Here is a 26,944-nt window from a genome sequence, read left to right on the forward strand (position 1 = left end):
AAAACAACAAACAAAAGCAACATGATATAAGAAACAAGAGAGGCGGCGATCATCTCAGGCAGGGTGATGAGGGCAACTTTAGCGAGGACATGGCGTTTGCCCTGGGCTCTGAAGGATGCGCCCACGTGGACCATGGTAACTGAGGGTGACAAGACACTCCAGGTGGAGGGAATGGCAAGAACAAAGGACGCCACTGTGGTCCAAAAACTATGAGTCACTTTCAAGGTAGAGTCAGCATACCCATCCCCACTTTGACCTTCAAACGTCCTTGTGAAGTTGATAAGGCAGGAATAATTATTTCCGCGTCACAGAGAAGAAAAGCAAAGTGCACCGAGGTGATATACATTCCCTAAGGTTTCACAGTTCAGATGCAGTGAAGCCTAGATTCCAACTCAGGCTTAAACTTCCTGGATCCATGTAAGGCTGGAAAGTTAAGAAGAGGTCAGTTTGCCAAGGGTCTTAAATGAAAAGCTATGAAGTGAAGTGAGAGTCGCTCAGTCATGTCTGACTCTTTGTGACCCTATGGACTATACAGTCCATGGAATTCTCCAGCCCAGAATACTGGAGTGGGTAGCCTTTCCCTTCTCCAGAGGATCTTCCCAACCCAGGGATCGAACCCAGGTCTCCCGCATTGCAGGTGGATTCTTTACCAGCTGAGCCAAATGAAAAGCTGAGGAGGTTGCTATTTCCTCTGCTGTCATGGAGAGTCGTCAAGGACTCTGAGCAGGGCTGGCAGAGCCATGGGCAGCTGAGAGCAGAAGAGGACAGAGCAGAAAGAGGCTGGGTGCAGGAGGATGAAGAAATAACACGTGGCAGTCCCTCAGAAGTAGTGACATCCAACCTGGGCCATGAGCCAGAGGAGAAAAGAGAACGGGGTGCAAGAAAGTGAGTTAGACTCCAATCATGCCGAAGGCAAGAAAGAGGCTCCAAGAACCACTGTGGGTGTGCTTTGAAAGAGCTGGCTCTGATCCCTCCCAAAACCAGCTGAGACTTCAGCATCATTGACAGCTACAGTTTAGAGTGATTACAATGAGCCAAGTACTTCCACATATACATCCTCAATTCTCATAACAACCTTGTGGTTCAGTCACTGAATTGTGTCCAACTTTTTTGCAACCCTGTGGACTATAGCCCACCAGGCTCCTCTGTCCATGGGATTTCCTAGGCAAGAATACTGGAGTGGGTTGCCATTTCCTTCTCCAGGGGATCTTCCTGACCCAGAGATAGAACCCACATCATTTGTGTCTCAGGCATTGGCAGATGTTATGAGGCAGTTGCTTCCCAGGTGGTGTTAGTGGTAAAGAATCCACCTGCCAATGCAGGAGACGTAAGAGATGCGGGTTCAATCCCTAGGTCAGGAAGATCCCCTGGAGGAGGAAATGGCAACCCACTCCAGTATTCTTGCTGGGAAAAACTGTCCTTGGGGGGAAAATCCTGTAGGAGCCTGGTAGGCTACAGTCCATGGGGTCTCAAAGAGTTGGACATGACTGAGCATGCAAAGCCTGTTTGAGATACTGAAGCAAATCTTATTACCTCCATTTTACAGATGAGCAAACTGAGGTCCACAGTGGTTTAGGCACTTGGCCATGATTACCTGAGGAGTACATGGCTTATCCTGGAATGTGAACAGGTCTTCCCACCTGGTGCCTGAACTCCTGATGACTACCTCTAGCCACCCCTCTTAGGTCTTACATGCCACTCAGACAGCCAGGGGCAGGGTGGCTTCCATCACCCACCAAAGTGCATCTGCCTAGCTGCCCTTGGCTGGCAAACCTCTCCTCAATCTGACCCAAAGTTACCTTTTTCCTCTGTTACCCTCCCCCTGGGTCCCCTGCTGCCACAGCCCAGCAGGCAGGCCAGATCCAGGCTGTGATACACAGAGAGAGAGAGTCCCTGTGAGCTGGAGTCCCACCCTGGAGCGTCACAGCAGGAGACCTCGAAGCCTGGCCAAGCTCAGTGAGACTATGATCAAAGCCGGCGGGGGAGGAGGTATGGCAGAGCAACAAGGAACAGAAGTGAGCAGGGGTGAGGCTGGTCCCCTATCATTCCTGTGGCTGCATCCCTGGGCTGGGGCTTCTGGAAGATCTGGGACACCCCATCCCTGGGTGAAAGGCCGAAGACCTCTCTCCTCATACTGTTCCCCTCCAGGGGCTGGGGACTGACCAAGTAGGGGCTATTGTTGTCTGTGGATAAACAAGAATTCAGTCTTCCAGCCTGGCCTCGGCAACCTCTCTTCCTTCAATCACTGCTTGTTGGCAGCATCTCAGAATGCTGTACCCACATCCGTGTGCTCTGGCATAGCTACTTTCACTTTCCTACATGGCAGATGGATGTGGGTCCCTCCTGGTTTGGCCTGTTACACTCTTCATGGCTCTGGGCACAGCACCATGCACACTGTAGGACTTCCAGAAATCCTTGAGACCTGCTTGATGGAGAGATATCCTTTGTGTGGCCCTAGGTCCATAAAAGCACTGGAGAGGGACATTCAATGAGAGCCAAACTGGCACACAGCATAGGAAGAGCACCCGAGGTCTAATCCTGGCTTTGCCACCGACATCCCCACCAAGCCATGTCACCTCAGTTTCCCAGTCTGTGATGCTAAAGAAAGGCTAGCTGACCTAAAGTTTCCATAAAGCTTCCCTATCTTCTCCTACTGGCTCCCTCTTGGTCATTGTCCCTTCTGGGTCACCTCCTCCCAGAGGCACTCCTGGACTACTCAAGCTACAGCAGTTCCCTCTCTCCCCTGTGCGTTAGTTGCTCAATCGTGTCTGACTTTTTGCGATTCCACAGACAGTAGCCCATCAGGCTCTTCTGTCCATGGTATTTCCCAGGCAAGAATATTGGAATGGGTTGCCATTCCCTTCTCCAGGGGATCTTCCCGACCCAGGGATTGAACCCAGGTCTCCCGCATTGCAGGCACCAACCATGTCACTTTCTTTGCTGTCTCCATCTGACCTTTTCCTGTTTGAGTATTTTTGCACTTTTTTATTAACTGTCCCCCTGAATAGGACATAAGTTCCAGAATAACAGGGAGCCTGTCTGATCTCACCTGTGCTGCTCCCCGCTCTGTCTCCAGAGTCCAGGATGGAGTCTGGCACAGGGCAGGTGCTCAACTGATGTCTGTTGAATGAATGAATGAACGGTGAGCTCTCTTCCGTGTCATAAAATATTCCTCAAAACCATGTTTATAATGACTACAAAATAAAGTGTGGGTATATTAAAAATATACTAAATCAACCCCCTATTGTAGGATATTTAATAACTACCATTTACTAAGTGCCTAAGCACGATCACTTTTGTGGCCCTGTTTTCTGTCTCCTAACTATAAACACATCAGACACGAGGGAACAAGGGTCTTCTCTTCTTAGGTTTCACTATCTCCAGCCCCAAGCACGGCCTGGCACACAGGTGCTGTTCAAAAGTATTTATTATTACATAAAGTACAGGCTTCTTCCTTCCCAAGAACACTTTCAATTATTTTACTCTTCCCTATAGTTCTACATTTTGAAAGTTGTTTGTTTACCCAGCAAATGCACTTATTGTGCACTAATTACAGTCTTATTTTAATACATCGGATTTAGCTGCAGTCCTGCCCTTCTGGCAGCTTCTGGCCACCACGAGAGAATCGGCATCACCACCTCCAGCTGGTGTCATTCCAGATCAATGCAAAGAAATGTGAAGTATCAGTCAGCCCAAGCGATCTTTTAAGGAGCATCATCACCATGTCATGAGATTCTTAGAAATTGCAAAAGTGCTTAGGAGTCTACAGAAAAATCTCAGCCAACCCTGAGGCTCTGAGATCCTTGTCCTGTGCATCCTTACCCCTGCCAGGTGACCTGAGCAATGGCAGGTCTTTATCTGTCTCTTCTGACTGCTGTAGCTCACTGCAGACCACCCACAGACCAGGCTCCGCACTGAGACCAATTAGGGCAGAAGAATAGTACAACTTCCAAGATGTTCACTTGGTTCTGGCCCCAGAAACACATGGAGTGGGCACACAAGCCTCTCTGTGACTGTGCAAAGCAAGTCCAGATGGCACGAGATGCCAAGAAATCCTGGGGTTACCCCTTGGGGTGCCCCCTCCAAGGGCAGGCGCAGCCCAGGCCTGGTACACTTCCGGCTGGCTGTCTGAATGAGCCCAGAACCACCAGCCTGTAAAGAAAACACAGTGAATGCTGTTAGATCATGTCAACTTTAATGTGCTCCCATAGTATTAAAAACACATCTGCAAGGAAACTTTTGACTCTTCAAAGGCTCCCTACAGGCAAAAATTTCCTTTAAGCCTCATTCAGGAGGAAGACAGAGAAGAAGACATCATGATGACTGAGCAAGCTATTGGGACAAATCTGAGGTCAACCAGAGAGATGGGGGTGGAGAGGCCAGAACCGGAGGCTCATTACTCACAGCAGGTTTCTGCCAGAGGATACAGACGAGGACTGTGTACCCAAGGAGACTGTCCAGAAGGTAAGAGCAGGATGACTCCATACAGTTGGGCAGGTTGTGCACTGCAGCAGGGAACCCTCCCCTCCTCAGCAAGGAGGTGCCAATCACCTCTTAGATATGGTAGATTTATATATTTATTCCATTTCTCTGGACTGGGATAAAATGTCTAATAATCAATGTATTATAACACTTTTCCAACAGATAGAAGTAACATGTCTTGGGGAAGAAGTCCCTTTTTCTAATCTGGCCAGAGGTGCTCTGTGACTTGTGATAACCCTGAGAGAAGTTACTCTTATTTGGGAAGCCTGGACAGTGTTTGGATATTGGTGTATATGGCAGATTCCACGTTTGTCACACAGATGCCAAGCTCAACTTCATGTAATCAAAGGGAACATAAATCAACAAGGAGAATATTTTTGTACCCATTAGATTAACACAAGTTGAAATAATTGATAATATCCTCTGTAGTGAAGCTGCAGGAAAACACATACTTTCACGCACTGATGGTGAACATATAAATCATACAGGCTCTTTAAGGGAGAATTTGGCAGTATTTATTAAAAAGCATATATTCTTCCACTTAGTACTTTCACTTCTAGTAATCCACCTTAGGGAAACTTACAGAAACTATGTATCTGTGAACAAAGATACATAGTACAAAAATTATTGTTGTTAGTTAAGTCATGTCCAACTCTTTTGCCACCCCATGGACTGTAGCCCACCACTTTTCTCTATCCATGGGATTTCCCAGGCAAGAATACTGAAGTGGGTTGCCATTTCCTTTTCCAGAGGATCTTCCCGACACAGGGATCAAACCCACATCTCCTGCATTGGCAGGCGAGTTCTTTACCGCTGAGCCACCAGGGAAGCCCCATATACAAAAGTACTCCTGTAATAATGAAAATTTAGGAATGAGTTTAACATCCAGAAATAGGGCAAGAAGGTATAAACTGGAGTAGTTGGTCTATGGAATAGGCAGGGGTGAAAAATACTGGAATAGTGTTATCAGTCCTCATAAACTCCTATGAGTACAAACAAAAAAGAGAATTATATTTCTCATTGGACTCATGTAAACATACAGGGAAAGGTCTGAATAGACACTCTTCAATCTGTTGACAGTGGCCATGGCTAGGAAGAGAAGTCAACTTTTGCTGTATTTATTCAAACTTTCATAAATGAGGCTTCTTCCTTCTATCCTAAAGAGTCAAGTGGTTAAACTCATTGAATTCTGAGGTTGGGCTGATTCGGATTCAAACCTTGGTCTATCTGTTTTCTTAAGTGTCTGACTGAGCAGTTAATAATCTAAGCATTAAATGAGAAAAATCCATATAATATGCTTAATGCAATACATAGCATATGAGACTGGCTGTATTAGCATTGCTTATATCTTGGTATCTCTTCTCTCTCCTTGCCCCCAACCCTTTCAAAGCCTGAGTAGACAACTAATAAATGTTTGATGAATGAATAAAGTGGCTCATGGTAACAGTTTTTCTGAGTGTAAAGAAATATGAAGAGAATAGGCTTAGAGAGGCAGATCTTACCATTTTCACGTTTCCTCCAACTCAAAGTGTTTTTCAGACTGTAGATTACACTCAATTAGTGGGCTGTAAGTCAATTTATGGGACAGCAACCGACATTTTAAAAATACAGAATAGAAATAAGAAGTACTGTTACATGAACTTCATTTTGTGGATGTGTATACTAGGTTGCAATGTAAGATTAACCATGGTAAAAATTACATGGGGAAACCATGCTTCAAGTGCAGCCTTATTCTATTCCACTCTGAGCATGTGGTTCCCAGCCTCTGCTGCCCAATTCTCTGCTAACATCATGGGCCGGGGGAAGCATCATCTTATAAAGCAGCCACATGAACCTATTCAGTGGACAAAGGTAACAGTGTCCACATGACAGCATTCTCTCTTCCTGCCTCCCAGTATTCATCAGGATGATCCCAACACTTGGGAGAATAGGAATCCCCAGCCCCATATGGGTTTCCTAGGGCTGCTATAGCAAAGTACCACAAACTGGGTCAGACAGTAAAGAATCCACCTGCAATGCGGGAGGACCTGGGTTCAATCCTTGGGTTGGGAAGATCCCCTGGAGAAGGGAAAGGCTACCCACTCCAGTATTCTGGCCTGGAGAATTCCATGGACTGTATAGTCCATGGGGTCGCAAAAAGTCAGACACTACTGAGAGACTTTCACCTTCACAAACTGGGTGACTTAAAACAAAATAAAAGTTTTATCTTGCTATTTAGGAGGCTAGAAGTCCAAGATTAAGATGTCATCAGAGTCGGTGTCTTCTGGAGCCTCCAAGGGAAAATCTTTTCCATGCCTCTCTCCTAGCTACTGGTGATTGCTAGAAATCCTTGGTTATTCCTTGGCTGTGGCACTTATAACTCCCATTTCTACCTTCTTCGTCTTCCCCTTGCATTCTCATCCCTCTGTCTCTATGTATTTCTGTTTCTAAACTTCCTTCTTCTTATAATGACACTGGTCACTTGATTGTTCATGCTGTTGTTCAGTTGTTATGTCATGTCCGACTCTTTGAGACCTCATGGACTGCATGCAGCACACCAGGCTCCTCTATCTTCCACCATCTCTCAGAGTTTGCTCAAATTTATGTTCATTGAGTCAGTGATGGTGTCCAACTATTTCACTTGATCAAGTCCACCCTAATCCATTACGACCATCATCTTGATTATATTGCCAAAGGTTCTATTTCCAAGTAAGATCATATGCACAGCTTTTGGAGGACATGAACTTTTTGAGGGACTCTAGCCACAGCAATATCTCCAGCCCCAAAGAGAGAAAGGAACCACATTAATACTTCCTTCTGGAGGAGAATCAGGATGGACGTGATAATGAAGTCCTTCTCTGGCCTCTGTGCTCTGAGCATCAGACTAGGAGCCTAGAACTCAAGACCCTTGGAATAGAAGGGACAAGTTCTACTCCATGGAACCTGTATCCACAGCTTTGGAATAGCCAGATGGGTTTACCTAGTTGGTAATAAGATTTGGGCCATTGAACTTCCCTGGTGGTACAGTGGATAAGAATCCACCTGCTAATGCAGGGGCCATGGATTTGATCCCCGGTCTGGGAAAATTCCACAAGTCATGGAGGCAACTTAGCTGTGTGCCACAGCTACTGAGCCTGAGTGCTGAAACTACTAAACTACAGAGTCTGTGCTCCAAACAAGAGAAGCCACCGCAATGAGAAGCCCGTGCACCACAGTGAAGAGCAGCCCCCGTTCACCGCGTATAGAGAGAGTCAATGTGCAGCGATGAAGACCCAGTGCAACCAAAAATAAAACATAATTAAAAAAAATGTTTGGACCATCATTGTTATCACTGACCATTATCAGTCTATGACCATTATCATAGACTGAAGGTTTTCGCTTGGGAGACATTGAGATCACAGCCACCATCTTCTCATATTATAGTTGAAAAAACTGAAGTCCAGGGAAGTTAAATTTGTTTCCTTAAGTCGCATGGCTGGTGAGTGGCCAAGTGAGGTCAAGAGCTCAGCACTGGATGCTGCCCAGTGCCCTTCATACATCGCCATTAGTCTTCTTCTTTTTCTAAATACTTAATTCTAAAAACATCGGTGGCACCTATAGGTGGCTTGCAGGAATGGAGGAGAATTCAGTTCCTTCACAATGTTCAGCCTCCCCACAACAGTACCTCAAAATTTTAGAAAATATATTATTTGATAGAGATTGTTTCAACCTTATAAATGTGTGAAAATAATGTATATCAGCCTCTTTAGAAAATTCTGTGAATTTTTTCTGTTGAAACATTTCACCTAAGCTGATGCAGTCTGCTTGATTTGTGACTCTTGCAGCTTTAGTCCATGACCCTTAGTCACCCCTTCCTTTCCAACCAGGCTGTCCCCCACAAGCCCTTCCAATAGAATTCGAGAGTCTCATGGAAGAGTGACAAGACCCACTGCTGTCTCCTGAGTGTCTACCATGTGCCAGACTCCGTGCTAAGTGCTGTACGTGAGTTATCTCATTTTTCCTTCCAACAGTCCTTTGAACAAGGAGGTTCTGTCTCTTCTAGTAGATGGGGAAACTGAGGTCAAGCCTCAGCCAAAACAGCCATTTTTTTAATATAAATGTTTCTAGAATGAACACACACTGTCCAGTGTCACAGGCCTCATCACTCCCTGTTACGGTTATCGCATTCTCTTAAAAATAATATAATATCTACAATATAATATATAATGATATAATTTTATCTTATAAACATAGGATAATGTTTTATTTTCCTTTTTAAAAACATATTTATTGAGATAATTCACATATCATACAATTCACTGATTTAAAGCATACAATTCAGTGGTCTTCAGTATATTCACAGTCAATTCTAGAACATTTCCACCACTCCATAAAGAAACCTTGCATACCCTTGAGCTATCACCTCTCTATCTTTACACCCACCATGAGCTCTGTGTGTGTGCATGCTCAGTCACTTTAGTTGTGTCCAACTCTTTACAACCCCATGGACTGTAGCTCGCCAGGCTCCTCTGTCTATAGGATTTCCCAAGCAAGAATACTGGAGTGGGTTGCCATTTCCTACTCCAGATCTTCCTGACCCAGAGATCGAACCCATGCCTCCTGCATCTCCCGTGTCTTCCTGCATTGATAGGTGGATTCTTTACCACTGTGCCACCTGGGAGGCCACCCACTGGCCCTGAGTAATCATCAATCTACTTTCTATCTCTATAGATTTACCTATTCCAGACATTTCATGTAAATGGAATCATACCATATGTGACTTTTTGTGTCTAGCTTCTCTGACTTAGTGTAGTATTTTCCAAGTTCATTCACATGTATCTATACTGCCTAGATCCATATATCTACACTGCATTTCTTTTTATAGGTGAATGATATTTCATTGTATGGATACACCACATCTGGTTTTTCCATACATCAGTTGATGGAAATTTGGAAGATAATGCTTTCCTAATACTATATGCCAGTCCCTGTTCTAAGGACTGTATCTCATTAATCCTCACAACAACCTTTATCAGGTGTTATTATTACTTCTATTTTACAGAGAAGGAAACTGAAGCACAGAGAGATTATCTAGCTTGCTCAAAATCACACAGCTAGGAATACTGGCTTGGCCCTTAAGTTTCTTTGTAATTCCCAGTGGCACATGACCCCTCTCTTTATTGGCGTCTTTGAGGACACCTCATACGTACCTCAGCCCACTCATGTCTCCTTACGTGGAATTCAAAATGGCGCACCAAGAGCCTCCCATCCTCATTTCCCACCTCCCCACTCCCCACCCCTTTTCGACTACCCAAACTTGACTCTTTTTCCAAGCTGTTCAATCACCCTCACACTCAGGAACATTCCAGAAAACCACTTCCACAGTACAGACAATTATTCAACAATTGATGTTTGGTCAACAAACCCATTCAAGAGGTGTCATCTGAGCTCTGTAAAATCCTCATTATTTGGGGCCTCACTAATTCAATATTTGTGATCCTTACATGACACTGTGCTGGAGTAGAGTATGATTTCATTAGTAAACTTTTCTTCATTGTGAATTACAAATTCATAGTGTAAAGAAGATTGTAGAAATCATGTTTAAATAAAGTGTTTTCAAGCCTTCTCAAAAATCACAGAAATCTTCCCCCCTCTCCCACCCCCAAGCAACCTAAAGCTGACATGCAAGTTACACACAACTCTTATCCATTCTCTAAGTAAGTCCCCTAAAGATCCTAAAGGCCTTCCAGGTAATCTTGCTAAACAAGGTAGTGACAGGATTCATCACGCATGGCTGCTTCCTTTCAAAATACATGGTATTTCAGACTCATTCTCTGATTCTCCAAATCAGTCCTGAGTTTCAGCTTCATTTCCATGGAAAGGCTTGTTTCTGCCAATCAGACATTCAGCAGAATTAGGCAGTGAGCCCCAGATTCCTTCCTGGGCCACACCAAGTGGAGAAAGATTTTAGTTCAGATCCTAGGAGGGAACCAGCAAGAAAAGGCCCTGCGAGAGGCGGAAATTCTGAGCTTGAAGACCCCTCCTTCTATTCATGAAACCATCATTTTTCCTAGAGAGAATTTCTGTCTGGCAGAAAAGTCTGAGGACATGGGAGAGAGCCTTCAACCAGCCCGGACAAGTGCTCAATACATTTGGCCTTCTGCATCCTGGTTGTCTTTGATCTAGGCATTTCCTGTGGTCCAGCAAGTGAGAAAGAGGTGGGAAAGGCTGCAGTGGAGAGAGCCTGCAGACGCTCATGTCTCCAAAGTGAAACTTGCCACTTCTTTCCAGAATCTTAAGCCCCGAACCATAAACCGGTTCAAGCTGTCCCAGTTTAGGGGTTCGGTTCAGCTCAATTCAGTTGCTCAGTCATGTCCAACTCTTTGCAACCCCATGGACTGTAGCACGCCAGGCCTCCCTGTCGATCACCAATTCCTGAAACTTGCTCAAACTCATGTCTATCGAGTCAGTGATGCCATCCAACCATCTCATCCTGTCGCCCCCTTCTCTTCCTGCCTTCAATCTTTCCCAGCATCAGGGTCTTTTCCAATGAGTCAGGTCTTCGCATCAGGTGGCTAAGGATTAGAGTTTCAACTTCAGCATCAGTCCTTCCAATGAATATTCAGGACTGATTTTCTTTAGGATTGACTGGTTTGATCTTGCAGTCTAAGGGACTCTCAAAGTTGCAGTGAGATTTCAGTCTTCTACACTTTCCCAGGGGACACCTTTCATCCTATCTGCAGAGCAGCTTCAGTGCCATCCCATGCGGTGAGGGGCCTGGGAGAGAGCAGTGTGTGTGTGCATGCTTAGTCACTCAGTCATGTCTGACTTTTTGCAATCCCATGGACTATAGCCTGCCAGGCTCCTCTGTCCATGGGGATTCTCAGAGACCTAGCAAAAGACAGAGGCTTCTGACCCACTGTACCTTGGCTTCCACTGTACCACCAGCTCCACTGGAGTGGATGCAGAGAATACCAAAGAGGGAAGCCAGACAATCACTAGGTTGAGAAGGATTTTGAGGGTTAGCTGGAGAGAGAGAGAAAGAGCTGGGATCGATTAGCAATGTCTGCTGTGAGCTTGGGAAGGAGAGCATAGCCACATTTCTTGCCCTATATTTGCCACTCCTGACATAGATCTCCAAAATCCTCTTTGGCTCAGATCTTGTACGATTTTCTGGGTCTTCTTTTCTGTGCTGTTTTCTTTACCTTCTCTGAAGATCTATCTCAAAGTCTGTTCCCACCCATTGGGAATTAACAGTGGTCTGCAGACAACTGCTTATAGAGTTTGGGGCATGCCAGTTAGAGACCCCCAAGGCCAGTTAGATACATCAAGGCCAGCTCTCTACCTTGTGACTAGAAATAAGCTCTAAAGAACATCTTACTCTGTCAACACTGAACTGAAACCCACAGGGCGTGAAGCAGTCAAGGCTGATGACTGCGTTAAAGGTTATCTGCCATGAGACTGATGCTGGACGTGGCCTCCATCTGCATGGTAGAGGCATGGAGAAAGTCAAATACCCTCCGAAAAAATTGTAAAGAATTTCAAGCAGAGGCCTGCTGGAAATAGGGGAGTCTCCTTGCCTGTAAAGCAGAAATGAAATAGTGCTTTCTTGGAGAGGGGTGGTTGAGACCGTGCAGTGAGGTAATGCATACAAAGGGCTCAGCACAGAGCCTGGCACCATTGCTCAATGCCCAATAAATGTGGTTCAGGGTCCACAGTATTATTTTTCTCTAGGGTCACCCGCTGGTGGCATTGGGCCTAAGGATATTAAATCTACTCTGAAACCGGCCCTCCCATCAGCAGGGCGGGAGCCTTCGATCTCACCACCAGGGCCCCGCGTTGGCCAGTTCCAATAACACGATTAGTCATTTTTCATTCCTGAGATGTCTGCCCATGGGTGGGTGCATGTGTGCAAGTGTGAGTGCGAATGCGCCTCTCAGAGCAGGGGAAAATCCATATTCTCTCTCTTCTGACCGAATTAATCAAATAAATCTTCTGTAAGGAGCTGCTAAATGAATCACAGATGGCTCTGCCCTTTTACAGGTTGCAGAAAGCACCCGTTACAGTTCTTTTAATTTATCAGAGGAAAAAAGATGCCCTTGTGTGCCCCTTCCCGCTTGCAATAATAATCAGAACCAGTCTATTTTCCAAGGGTCCGAGACTCATTTTCAAAAAATGTGTATCAATAGATGTAACAGCGGGAAGATTATTTTGCCAAGTTCCAGCCTCCAGCACGGCAAAGGTGCCCTGGCTGGGGAGAGCGTTTATAAAACCACATTTAATAAAAGAGAGTGTTATATTAAGTATGTTTGCTAGTGTATTTAAGCATATGGTTTCCATATCAGGCGTAAAGATGGCAAACACATGCTTTACCTTCTTTCTAACCTTTCCTAGAGACGTCCTTTCTAGGGGGTGGTGAGATGGGAGGCTTTGGGGTGGATGTGAGTGAGTGTGTATTGTTTTGTTTTGCTTTTTACAACCCTGGCTCACATGGAAAAGCACTGAGGAATGTTCAAGAAAACATGGGGAGACTCTCTGCCTTTGCTACTTATGTAATTAACCCAAGAAACTTGTTTTTCTTACTTTCTTCAACTGTCCCAACATTCTCCTGGCTCTTTCTTGCCTCCTCCCAGGCACTGGGGGCTGGCTGACTTGAAAGTGTGAATCAATTTCAGCTGCAAAGAACTTGAGCTCCTGGATTTTAAACATAAACCCCCTTGGTAAAGCAAGAAAGATGGCTGCCTGGCTTTGTGTCCCTGAGTTCTTGTTTACCAGTGAGGCATCCAACTCCAGGATTCATCTGCCTGTTGTTGCTGCTGTTGTTGTTCAGTCGCTCAGTCGTGTCTGATTCTTTGCGACCGCATGGTCTGCAGAACGCCAGCCTTCCCTGTCCTTCACTATCTCCTGGAGTTTGCTAAAACTCATGTCCATTGAATCAGTGATGCCAGCCAACCATCTCAAACTCTGTCGCTTCCTTCTTCTCCTGCCCTCAATCTTTCCCAGCATCAGGGTCTTTTCCAATGAGTCAGTTCTTCGCATCAGGTGGCCAAAGTACTGGAGCTTCAGCTTCAGCATCTGTCCTTCCAATGAATATTCAGGGATGATTTCATTTAGGATTGATTATTCTGCCCTTTGGTGTTTGGGTTGGGTATTGAGGATTTGATGTTTTTCTTCAGATCACAGGCAACAGGCTGTTGTCCTATAGGCCTAGGGTCCCCAGAAAGGTAGCCAGGAAAGGTCTCCCACAGCCCACTCCCCTAAAACAGTTTCAACAATCCCCCCATTCTGAGATAATCCCAGAAGCCAAAATGCCAAACTAGGAAGGGGACTAGGTGGGGGCGTCTGCAGTGAGGCCGCCATGCCCACCCCCACCGGCCCAAACAGATTTGCCGGAGCGAGTTATAAATCTACTGGTACCATTTCTTTTTCGTCACTTGCCTAATCCTGTGCCCTTCGTTTCATGTGCTGTAATTATTAACATCTGCTTTCTGAGCCTGGCCCGCATGGAGTTTGCAAAGGCAGTTTTCAGTCCAGAACAATGGTGACAGCTGTTTCATTTAGCCTAGGGCCAGCACTTCCTGTTCAGTCTACATCTGCCCTCCTGTGTCCAATTTCTGATTCGGGGTTTTCTGTTTTGTTTTCTGGGGTTTTTTTTTTCCCCCTTCATCTGACCTTACTATATGTTTAAGAAGAATTTCTAACTTAACACTCCAGCTAGTATTTCTAGCACATATGCTTATTAGATTGGCGACAGCCAAAGAGAGAGATAGGAGAAAGCCAGGACTGTCTTCCGCAGCTAACAAGGTGGAGGGCAGACAGAGGCCCAAAGGAGGGCTGATCATGAATCTAGGGGACCAGACTCAAGGAAATTTCTGGGCCTTGAAGTTGAAGTATAGGCTGACCTCTCTGGAAGCTAGGCACAGGACAAGCGGCCTTAGCTCACCTGTCCCCTGGCCCAGTGTCATCTCCATAGCTTATTTGGTAAGAGGTCACCCAAACATACCTCCGAGGGAACAACGTGTCTGGGTGGCCACCAACACACAGAGGCCCTTCTTCCTTGGGAATCAAGGAAGCTCATCAGGCGAGGCAAGATTCAGAGGCCCCCAGTTCACTTTTTCCCACTGAGTCTCCAGCAGTGCAATACAAACGCTTCCTAATTTGTACAGGGAGGTCCATTGGACTGGAAAGGACCGTGCTGCCGTTAGGCAGTGCTCCGTATTTCCTGCCAAACTGGGCGAAACCCAGTCTCCACTTGGATAAGAACTGCAGGGGGTGGAAGTGTCCTGTGATCACACAAGGCAGAGCGTGGAAAGCCGGAATCACCCATCAGAGGCTCCCAATCTCCAGAGGCTGCCTCTGCCTCTCGCGGGATCTCCAGTGTGTGTCTGCACCTCTCGCGGGATCTCAGGGCATCAGCACTGGAGATCTCGCAAGAGCTGATCCCCGCCTCACCCCCTTACCTCTCATAGCACATGAAGAAACTAAGCCCCAGGGAGAGGGGGTGCTTTCCTGCGGTTGTTGCTTGGTAGAGCTTGATGCTATTGGACAGAGAAGCAAATGAAGGTAAACCTGTGCTGATTCTAGAGGCTTGAGGCTTTCTCACCATTTCTACCTGAAACCTCTCTTTCAATCCCAGACCCTCTCCACCCTTCTCAGTGGCTCACAGGAAAAGAGATCGGGACCCCGCTCCCAGGTAGGAACAGTGAGGTGAGTTGGGGAGACCCCAGCTTGGCTGTCAGTACTGCAAACCCAGTCCAGGGCTGCTTCTGGCTGCCAGGGTCAAGTGCTGGACTCAGCACTTGAGAAGAGTTCATGCTGGCTGGACACCTGCGGGTCACGGAGGTTCTTAACCTGTGACCTAGGCCCCGTGTACTTTGCAGGAGCCAGCGAACAGAAGGCACAGCTCAGGTGTGAAAGAGATGCAGTTGAGAGGGCCCTTCTCCCCCAGGATTCCCGCCAGATGTCAGGGGTACAGAGCAGGGAAGGCGCTGGACCGCACCCCCCCACCCCACCACGAGAAGACCCAACCCTCCCAACGCTCGGCTTGAGCCTGGAGCAGCCCAGAGGCAAATCTAGCAGGCATAATGATCATCAAGGACTGCCCCTAAAGTCTGGAATCAAAGGAGCTGATGGATGGTCCACAGGAGGCTGGGTCCCATGCCCTTTTGCCTCACCGGACATCCCGGGTCCACGCAGCTCTTCCGGGAATGCCAGCCCCGCCCCTTTCCCTGCCCCCACTCACCATCTCCCGGTCTCGCCCTCCCCCTTCCCTTCTCTCTCTCTCACTCACTTCTTTTCTTCTTAAAGTTAATTGCAACTTTTTTCTCAGCGCCGTGATCTGGATAAGCCACATCTCATTAGAAAAAGATTTAGCTGGAGCCAAAGCAGGCTGGAGAAGGAATCCCTAATCAACAGAGAAAAGATTCGGGTGTAATTGCTCTCTCCTGCCATCCTCCCCCTCCCTCCTCCAATCTTTCTCTGCTCATTAATCTGAAAAGAAAGTCGCGGTTGAACGTCTTGGTGTTCAAGTACCTGCTGCTGTGGCAAACAAATCGAAGTACTTGGGGTTTTCTTTTGTGGGGGTGTCGGTATGGAGAGCTTTGGCTGTTGTGTGTTGCAGTAAAGCATTTTGCTCTTGGCGGGTGTGTAAGAAGCACCTTGGTTGGGGGAGTAAAACTCTTTGGGTGTGTGTGTGTGTGTGTGTGTGTGTGTGTGTGTGTGAAGTGCTTGGTTGTGGGGAAGGTGTGAGTGGGTGTGTGAACCCTTTGGTTGTTGGAGTGTGTATGTGTGTGAAGCTCTTTGGTATGAAGTGCTTTGATTATTGAGAGGGTGTGTGTGTGTGAAGTGCTTGGTTATGGGGAAAGTGTGAGTGGGTGTGTGAACCCTTTGGTTGTTGGAGTGTGTATATGCGGGAAGCTCTTTGGTATGAAGTGCTTTGATTATTGAGAGGGTGTGTGAAGCTCTTTGATTATTGAATGTGTGTGTATGTGTGTATGAAGTGCTTGGTTGTGGGGAAGGTGTGAGTGGGTGTGTGAACCCTTTGGTTGTTGGGGGGTGTATGTGTGTGAAGCTCTTTGGTATGAAGTGCTTTGATTATTGAGAGGGTATGTGAAGCTCTTTGATTATTGAGAGTGTGTGTGTGGCGGGGGGAAGCCCTTTGGTTGGATGAGGCAGTAAAAACTCTCGGTGTGTGTGTAAAGCACATTGGTTGCTGGGTACATGTGTTGTGGTTGTGGGATATGGTTGGGGGGTATGGGAGGCAACTCATCCGTTGTTGGTCCATGGGGATGCAATGGAGGCCTTCGGTTGTTGGTGTGTGCTGGTGTGTGTGTGGTGCTTTGATTGTTGGGTGCCTGTAAGTTCATTCACATGCCCTAGTAGCCCCTTTGATGGTTTCCTTTCACCCCAACTAAATCCCAATGGATGCTTAAATGGTGACACATAGAAGATGGGTCTAGAAGCAAAGCATCTCCCCAAGAAGGGAGAGGAGGAGGGTCCCTACTCCCCCTAGAACCTCTGGAGAGCCCAGGCCTCTGTGTCTCAGCTACCTTACCTGCGATCCCCACTCTGCCTCAGTCCAACTCTTTTGTGACCCCATGGACTGTAGCCCATCAGGCTGCTCTGTCTATGAGATTTCCCAGGCAAGAATACTGTCATGAGTTGCCAGTCCCTTCTCCAGGGGACCTTCTGGACCTAGGAATCAAACTTGCATCTCCTGCTTGGCAGACAGACTCTTAAACAAATTATGGAAATTAATAATGATGTGTGCATGTCAAGTGCTTTGACGCTCCTGTTTCCTTTACTTCATTTCTTGCGGCTACTGGAAAAAATTTTAATTACAATGTGGCTTGCACTTGTGGTTCGTGTTATATTTGCATTATATAGCACTGGCCTAGCATATAACACACCCTTTCACGAATACTGGTATTTTCCTTTAACCAATGAGCAAACCAGCTCAGGTTGAGTGGCTCCGGCCAATGACACCAGCTGCAGAAGCCAGATTTCATGAGTGATCCTGGCTGGACGGTCTGCTGCTTGATGAAACTCCTAAAACAGTGCTATATTGCTGTGACACGATCTTACACAGAGTGTTTAGTGCCAGCAGGACTAAAGCACATTTGGAGTCTGGGGGAAATTAAATAAAGCCTGTGACTCAGTGATGAAGAGGTTTTCCTGACACTAGCCAAGAATGTTAAAGTGCAGGGTAGTTCTCAGTGAGTGGTGCTCAGGCAGGCTTCCGGGATACCTGCATGAACTTGGATCAGTCCCTTCCCCACTCTGGTCCTTAGTTCTTCCGTCTGAAGAGAAGGGGCTGGATTAAATGTTCTCTGAGGTCCACCAGGGTCTCTGGTGCCTCTCAGCAGATTCCCACCCTCCCAGGGATTAAGAGTGAGCTTGTGAGCAACGTGCTGGGTCCTGGGGCAAGCAACATGTCTCTTGTGTCACCTGTGAGATGCGGAGAACAGTGTGGACTTGGAAGTGATGCTCTAAGGATTAATGAGAAAATGCAGGTGATGCACACAGCACATGCAGGGCACACAGGAAACATAAATGCTAGCTCTTGTTACCGGTATAGCAGTAAGCAGGTTGACCAGCTGGCTGGGATAGTTCTGGGTCAGCAGATTCAGATTTGTAAGCAGTATCTATCTTGGATCCCCCCCCTAAGTTGTCACCCTCTGAGGCTGAATTTGATCCAAGGCAGGATCACCTTGAACTTGGCTTTTGAAGGGTTTGTTACCACTGCAATTCAATTCCCTGATTGCATGGGTAACAGAAGCACCCAGGCACAGATTGGCAGGGGTCCAGAGGATGTTGGAGCAGAGGGAGACTCAGGTTCTTGTAAGAGGGCATCTTCGGAAATGTTCGGAGGAAGAAATGTTAGTTCTTAGTGTCATTTCTGTCCTTTGGTGGTACAGCAGTCACATGTCACTCTTCCATCCTTTGGAGGACTGATGCAGATCCGTGACTGTAAGCTTTCTTCACTGCTTTTTTTCCCACCGTGGGAGGACTCTGACTTCAGTTCTTCTCAACAGCTGTTTTCATTTTTTCATCCCTGAATTGTGGGTAAACAACCTCTGATAGAAGATAAAGGCTTTATCAGTTCAGCAGCTCACCTCCTACATACAGCCTCTTTCTCACGAATACAAGTCTGTGTTAGGAGTAAGTTAGACTTGATTTTGTCTGCTGTTTGTTACCTTGAACTTAATTGGGAGGAGTCTTGCGTTCAGTGTGTAGGCTCCCAGCTGTCTCTAGCGTTCCTCGGCCGCCATCTGCTGGGTAATCCTGGCATGACATAGTCTCCTCGGCTGGCGGACTAAGGAATGGAATGTCTTGCATTCAATCAAAAAATATACAGCAGGAACTGTGTACCAGGCGTAGTTCCGGGCACTTGGGATTCATTAGTGAACAAACAGACAAATATCTCTTTTCTTTTTAAGCACTGAAAATATTCCACTATCTGGAATATTGGGTGGATTTTTGTTGTTCAGTCACAAAGTCGTGTCTGGAATGTTATTTATTCACTTACCTACTGAAGTGTATCGTGGTTGTTTCCAAGTTTTAGCAATCATGAATAAAACTGCTATAAACATCTCTGTGCAAGTCCTTCTGTGTACGTTGTCAGTGTTTTGGATTTGGGCCATTTCTATAGCTATGTAGTAGCATCTCCATGTTTTAATTTGCATTTCTGAGGTGATATATATATGATGTGGAATGTGGTCTCATACATTTTTTGCCATTTGTATATCTTCTTTGCTGAGATCTGTTCAGATCTTTTGCCAATTTTTAAATCATATTGGTTGTTTTCTTATTGTTGACTGTTAAGAGTTCTGTGTATATTTAAGATAACAGTCCTTTATCAAATGCATTTTTTGCAAATATTTTCTCCTCGCTCTCTTCACATTACCTTATCAAGCATAAGCTTTTAATTTCAAAGAAGACAAGCTTGTCAATTACTTCTTCATGGATGGTGCCTTTGGTATTGTATTTTAAAAAGTCATTGCCACATCCAAGGTCATCTGGGTTTTCTCCTATGTTGATTTGCTCTTCTTTTTCTAGTTTTATAATATAGAAGCTTAAATGATTGATTTTTTATATTTCTTCTTTTCTAATACATATATTCAGTGTTACAAATTTCCCTCTAAGCACGCTTTTTGCTGTATCCTGCAAATTTTGATAAATTGCATTTTCGTTTCATTAAAATATATTTTAAAATATCTCTTAAGATTTCTTATTTGACTCATGTGTTATTTACAAGTGTATTGTTTAACCTCCAAGTGTTTGGGGATTTTCCAGCTTTCTGTCTGTTGTTAATTTCTAGTTTAACTCCCCTGTTGTCTGAAAGCTGATGTTGCATAATTTCCATTTCCTTTAAATTTGTTAAAGTGTGTTTTATGTCCCAGGATGTTGTCTATCTTGGTGAATGCTCCATGTGAGCTTGAGAAAAATGCATATTCTGCTGTTATTGGATGAACTTGCTTATAAATGTCTGTTATATGAGGTTGACTGAAGGTGCTGTCGACTTCAACTATGTCCTTACTGCTTTTCTGCCTGCTGGATCTATTTTTGATAGAGAGGTGTTAAAGTCTCCATTATATTATTGGATTCTTCTTTTTCTCCTTATAGTTCTGTTTTTGCCTCGTGTATTTTGATGCTCTGTTATTAGGCACATACGCATTAAGAATTGTTATATATTCTTAAAATGTTGACGCTTTTTATCATGATGTAATGCTTGTCTTTATTCCTGATAACTTTCCTTCCTCTGAAGCCTACTCTGTCTGAAATTAACATAGATATTCCTCCTTTCCTTTAATTGATGTTAGCCCAGTATATTTTTCTCCATCCTTTTACATTTAATCCATAAAAGTGAGTTTCTTGCAAACAACATATAGTTCAGTCCTTTTTTTTTTTTAATCCATTCTGACAATCTCTGTCTTTTAGCCTGAATGTTTAGATCATTGACATGTAAAGAGATCATTGATATAATTGGATTAATATATAACATATATGTAGGCATTCCCTGGTGGCTCAGTGGCAAAGAATCCACCTGCCAATGCAGGAGACGCATGGTCACGTTCAATCCCTGGGTGAGGAAGATCCCTTGGAGAAGGAAATGGCAACCCACTCCAGTATTCTTGCTTGGAAAATCCTATGGACAGAGGAGCTTGGTGGGCTATAGTCCATGGGGTCGCAAAAGAGTCGAACATGACTTAGTGACCGAACAACAACAAATACCATACATGTTGCTGTTTTCTATTTGTTGTCCTTGTTCTTTGTTTCTGTTTTTGTCTTCACAACTTTTCTGCCTTCTGTGGCTTTAATTGAATATTTTATACAATTTCCCTTTCTCCTTTCTTAATGTATCAATTATATTTCTTTAAAAAAAATTCTTTTTAATGCTTGCCCTTGAATTTGCAATATAGATTTACAACTGCTTCAAGTCCTCTGCTTTCAAACACCATTTTACAGGCAGTGCAAGTACCTTATAATAACAACAAAAATAACACATGATAACAAAAACAACATAAAAAGTCTCGACTCCTCCCTCTCATTCCTTATATCATCAATATCACTCAATGTGCTTACATGTAAGCACACATGAGTGTATGTGTATTAGATTATATATCCTTATATTTATAATGTAATACATTGTAGCTATTATTTTGGACAAACTACATTTATAAGATCCATTAAGAATAACAAAAATAACTTTTTTATTTTACTTCCCCTTATTCCTTCTCCAGTACTCTTCCTTTCTTCATATAGATCTGAGTTTCTGATCAATATAATTTTTCTTCTCTCTGAAGAACTTTTGACATTTCTTGACAGTCAGGTCTACTAGTAACAAATTCCCTCAATTTTTGTTTATCTGAGGAAGTTTTTATTTCTCCCTTAGCTTTGAAGGATAATTCTAGAGTATAGGATTCTAGATTGGTGGGTAACATTCTCTCAACACTTTAAAATACGCTGCTCTGTCTTCTTCTTTCTCGCATGTTTTTTGAGAAGTTGGAATAATTCTTGTCTTTGCTTCTCTATAAATAAAGTGCCCCCCACCACTTCTTTCAAGAATTTTTTCTATGTCTTTGATTTCCTGGAGTTTGAAAATGATGTGTACTGTGTGTAGTTTTTTTTTCATTTGTTTGGGCATTTACCCTGCTTGATGTTCTCTGAGCTTCCTGTGGTTTGGTGTCTGACATTAATTTCAAGAAATTCCTAGTCATTATGACTTCAAATATTGTTCCTATTTCTTTCTCCTTTCCATCTCCTCTGGTATTCCCATTACATTTATGTTACACCTTTTCTAGTTGTCCCACAGCTCTTGGATACTCTGTTGCACTTTTTCTAGTCTTTTTTTCTCTTTGCTTTTCAGTTTTGGAAGTTTCTGTTGAGATACTCTCAAATTCCAAGATTCTATCCTCAGTCATGTCCAGCCTATTAATGAGCCTATCAAAGGTATTCTTCATGACTATTACAACGTTTTTGATCTCCAGCTTTTCTTTTTGACTCTTTCTTAGAATTTTCCCACTTGTACGACCCATCTTTCTTATACGTTGGTTACTTTTTCTATTAAAGTCCTTAGCATATGAATGATAATGTTTAAAAATTCCTGGTCTGATCATTAAACATTCCTGCCATATCTGACTCAGATTCTGATGCTTGTTCAGTTTCTTCAAACTGTGCTTTTGGACTTTTGGTATGCCTTGTAATTTATTTTTTTTAAGCCAGACATCATGTACTAAGTAAAAGGGACTGCCTTAAAGAGGCATTTAGCAATGTATTGGTAAGACATGCAGGGAGGGAAGCGTTCTTTAGTCCCATGGTTAGGTCTCAGACTTTGGGTGAGTCCATGGCCCTGGTCTGTGAACTTCACCAATGCGTCTGTTTCTCTCCCTCAACTTTGGTGGGACAGGATGGCTAGAGAACGCTGAAGTTAGTATTTTCCTTCCTCCACATGGAAGGCTAAAACAAGCTGGAACTGAGTATTTCTCCCCACCTAGGGCAGTTTGGCTCTGATAAAACCTCAGCAGGTTAGCCTCCAGTAAATAGTTTTGCTTGAGGACAGGCTTGTTAAGAACAGAATTCTCCCGCACATTTCAAAGTGGTTCCTTTTTCTATCCCCTGCTGGAAGCACAGGGGATTTTTCTCCATTATCCACTGGTGGAACCTCTGAAGAGAAGACTCACAAAAACATAGGGACCCCCATGTCTGTGAATTAAACTGGTGGAGAGTTTAATTCACAGACTTGTCCGCACTGAGCCTCCAACTATTTCTCAATTCCAATTCAGGTTTTCCTACCGCTGCACTTATTTCTGCAGAGGTTTCTGCTCTGTTAACTTGTGATTTTCTGTATCCTCCTGTTCGTTTCTCCAATTTTGGGGGCAGAAATTTGCCTCATTTCTCTGATAAATATAAGAAGATTTGTTAGTATTTCAGTTTATTTAGCTTTTTATTTATTACGATGCAGTGGTGACTGCTAAGTTCTATAGATGGCAAACCGGAAACTGAAAGTCTCTAGGTTTTCTTTTTTTGTACTGTTTTTGTCTGGTTTGGGTACAACAGGGTAATACTAGCTTTATAAAATGAGTTGGAAACTGTTCTCTCTTCTATGTTCTGGAAAAGATGATGTAAATTTTATGTTAGTTCTTTTAAGTGTTTGGAAGAATTCTCCAGCATAGAACTGAAGATTTCTTTTTCAGAAGCTTTTAAAGTTACAAGCTCAATTTCTTTAATGGTTATAGGGCTATTCCAATTATTAACTTTATCTTGGTTGAGTTTTGGTAGTTTGTGGTGTTTGAGGAATTGATCCACTTCTTTTAAGTTATTGAATTTATGCAACATAAATTTGCTCAATGTATTTGCTTATTACCTTTTTAATGGCTGCAGGATTCGTAGTGACCCTTGTCTCATTTCTGATATTCACCATCTATGTCTTCTTTTTATCTATGTCAGTCTTGCCATGTGTTTATGAATTTTATTGATGTCTTTATTTTTCTCTATTGTTTTCCTTTTTAAATTTCAATGATTTCTGCTCCAACCTTTAATATTTCCTTCTGCTTCCTTTGGGTCTAATTTTGCTCTTTTCCTAGATTCATGAAGTGAGAACATAGATTTTTGATTTGAGATGCTTCTTCTTTTCTAAAGTGGTAAGCATTTCATGTTATATATTTCCCTTTCAGTTCCACTTTTGCTGTACCTCACATATATTGATGTTGTATCTTAATTTTCATTTAAATTCTCTGTAATTGTTTATTTCCTTTGAATTTCCTCTCTGCCTCATGGGTTGTTTTGAAGTGTGCTACTTAATTTCCAAATATTTGGTGACTTTCCTGTTTAATTTCTGCTCCTTAGATTTTAATAATTCTCTCTGGTAATATTTTCTCTCCAGGAGAACAGACTTTTTCCATTTATCCTACCAGTATATCATTAATTCTGAGAACAGGACAATAGTTTGTGCTCAATAAATGAGGATGAATGAATGATCTAAATATGTAATTTAAAAATCAGTAAAGAGAAAGCTGAAAGTCAGAGAAGGGAGTGGAGAAGGCAATGGCATCCCACTCCAGTACTCTTGCCTGGAAAATCCCATGGATGGAGGAGCCTGGTAGGCTGCAGTCCATGGGGTCGCTAAGAGTCAGACACGACTGAGCGACTTCACTTTCACTTTTCACTTTCATGCATTGGAGAAGGAAATGGCAACCCACTCCAGTGTTCTTGCCTGAAAAGTCCCAGGGATGGAGGAGCCTGGTGGGCTGCCATCTCTGGGGTCGCACAGAGTTGGACATGACTGAAGTGACTTAGCAGCAGAGAAGGGAGAGAGAGGCATCAGAACATTTCAATGATGATTAGTGCTGAGTGGGGAAATCTGGATGCCTTTTTCTGGTTTGTTTTCAGATTTTTCCAAATTCTCTCTGATGAGCATGTTCTACTTTTATAATCAGATAAAGGAATTATAGAAGTGGAAGCTACTCCTTCTGAGGATTCTCACTCCCTCTCTGGCAGGTCAAATCAGACTCTGAATTACTGAAAAAGCTGAAGATGAGAGGCAGAACCACAAAAAGACCCTGTAGAAGGTCCTAGAGCTGAACTGACTCCAGCCCCCCAGGGAGACAGGTAAGGACCCTGCCAGCCATCCCAGGTTCCCAGGTGGCTCAGTGGTAAAGAATCCACCTGCAATGCAGGAGACGCGGGTTTGATCCTTGGGTCGGGAAGATCTCCTGGAGAAGGGAATGGCAACCGACTCTAGTATTCTTCCCTGGGAAATCCCATGGACAGAGAACCCTGGTGGGCTATAGATCAAGGGATCAAAAGAGTCGGACACCACTTAGTGGTTAAACAACAAACAACAAGCCGTCCACTTCCATAACCTTCAGAGACTGCTGCTACAGGAACTTTATCATGACCATTTTGAGTCACAAGGGTCAATTTCACACTTCTTTTCTCACCCCTGCCCCCAAAGGTCCCTAGAGATCTTGTGAATTAATGTTCATCCCAAAAGATCTGGTTTGCCATTAGAAATGAAACATCAGTTCATTAAGTCCAGCCTTCAAAATTCCTTTGACAGTTTGTTTTGAGGAAGCAGTATTGGCTTCTGCTTCCAGGGTTCATGGTGTGCAAAAGATTACAAAGAGTAAGAGGAAAAAGAGAGGAGACACTGTCTTCTTAAATGTAATTGTCTTTTACACCTTTGGTCACAGCCTCCTCGTGTTTTTTGAAGGCAATTTCTTTGAGGAGCTGAGCAGACAAGATGATTTGATGGTAACCCCAGGTGCCCATGGTCGTCACCCAAACAGTTCTCAGATGTGGACAATTTCTGAAGATGAGTGACTACGCTTTTCTACTTATGAAAACAATCCTGAGAACTGGGTTTAAATTTATTTTATATATTTTCATTCAACAAAGACATTGCCTAGACCTGGAAACTTTTTTCACCCTTTCCTAATTTTGAAGTGAAGCGACTTGCTATAAGGTCAGGAATTACCTGGGGGCCCAGGATTAGGCAAGTATATAACCTGATGCCTGGGGATGGTAGAGGGTACCATTCTTGGAGGATGCTCCCCACACAGTGGGAGGGGACTGTGGCAGCAGCTACATTCTCCCTGGAGCTGAGCCAAAGAAGGCATCATAGTCAACAAGCATATCCGTATCGATTTGTCAGAGTCTTAAAAAATAGCCAAGGCCATGAGAATCTAGAACATAATGGCATAACCTGATGGAGTTATGGGGGAGAACAAGAAACCACAGCCCAGTAACAGTTCATATCAAATAACACAGGCAATTTCTGTGTTGAAATGAGCCAGAGATAGAATATTGTGATATAAACCAGTCAGTCCATTTTAAAAATCATTTGATTTCCATAATTCCTGGGCACCTGCTTTGACTTTTTTTTTATAATTTCTGATTTTGTTGCTGTTGCTGACTTGACCAATTTGAATTGCATATGTCAAAAGGCATAGATCTGTTTAGTCATTTGATTTTTATTGACACTTACTGTTCAGTTAAATTCAAAACATCAATTGTTCCTCCAGGACTGTCCAATGGAGACCACCCTTGCCCAATGTGGAGACTGTTTGCAAAACAATTCAGGCTCACTGCTTTCTGAGTGTGTAAGGGTTCTTCTTCGCCATGTGTAAACTTAGATGTGGTCATGAGTTTTGCTTTGGCAAATGAAACGTGTGCAAAAGTGACACTTTGGACAGAAACCTCAGGCCAGTGTGTAATTCACTCCACCTTCCCTCTTCTGCTGGGGTTGTGGATGTATGTGTCAAGATGAGGCCATTCTGTGGGACAAAGCAGTAGTTAGAAGTCTGGGATGGACATGTACACACTGCTTATATTCAACATGGATAACCAACCATCCATGGATAAGGACTTACAGTGCAGTACAAGGAACTCTGCTCAATGTTGTCTGGCAGCCTGGGTAGGAGGAGAATTTGGGGGAGAATGGATACAGTTTTATGTATGGCTGAGTCCCTTTGCTGTCCACTTGAAACTATCACATGGCTAATCAGCTACACTCCAATACAAAAAGACAGTTAAAAAAAGATGAAGCCATTCTGGGTCCTAAAACAACTGGATCATGCAGATCACCCCTTGCTGACCCATAATGGACATGTAGCACGGATGGGAAGCATCCACTTTGTAAAACTGCTAAGATCTGATGGTTGTTACTGCAACACAACCTAGTCCATCCTTGCTGATGTGTACATGCAGACATGCACACACACACACTTACTGAGTACCTATGCATGCAAGAGAGGGACCCAGGGCCGTGGGCGAAGTGGGGGGTGGCGGTAGGGGTACAAAGCAAGATGCAATCTCTGTCCCCAGTTTACAAGTGGGTTTGGCAGGTTAGATAACTAGACAGCATAGCATGATAATGACACGAGTGGACAGTTCAAGGGATGATGAGATGTTTATGTGGCTGCAGCCTTAAGAAGGAATTAGTTGGTGGGGTCTAGGATGAATGTAAGGATGCCTCCTGTGCTGGTATCACCTCTTGGCCCCA

The 26,944-nt window shown here is 44.1% G+C and overlaps 1 long non-coding RNA gene across 1 annotated transcript; it reads left to right on the plus strand.

Moving 5' to 3' along the window:
* Nucleotides 1-14,848: 14,848 nt before the first annotated feature.
* LOC145539428 (uncharacterized) lies at nucleotides 14,849-26,033 on the plus strand. The gene is made up of 3 exons (XR_014077790.1): nucleotides 14,849-15,003; nucleotides 24,439-24,549; nucleotides 25,134-26,033. It is a non-coding gene; the product is annotated as an uncharacterized LOC145539428 (long non-coding RNA).
* Nucleotides 26,034-26,944: the final 911 nt, after the last annotated feature.

Source organism: Giraffa tippelskirchi, chromosome 2, assembly GCF_054371585.1.
Source record: "Giraffa tippelskirchi isolate mGirTip1 chromosome 2, T2T-mGirTip1v1.2.pri, whole genome shotgun sequence".
NCBI lineage: Eukaryota > Metazoa > Chordata > Mammalia > Artiodactyla > Giraffidae > Giraffa > Giraffa tippelskirchi.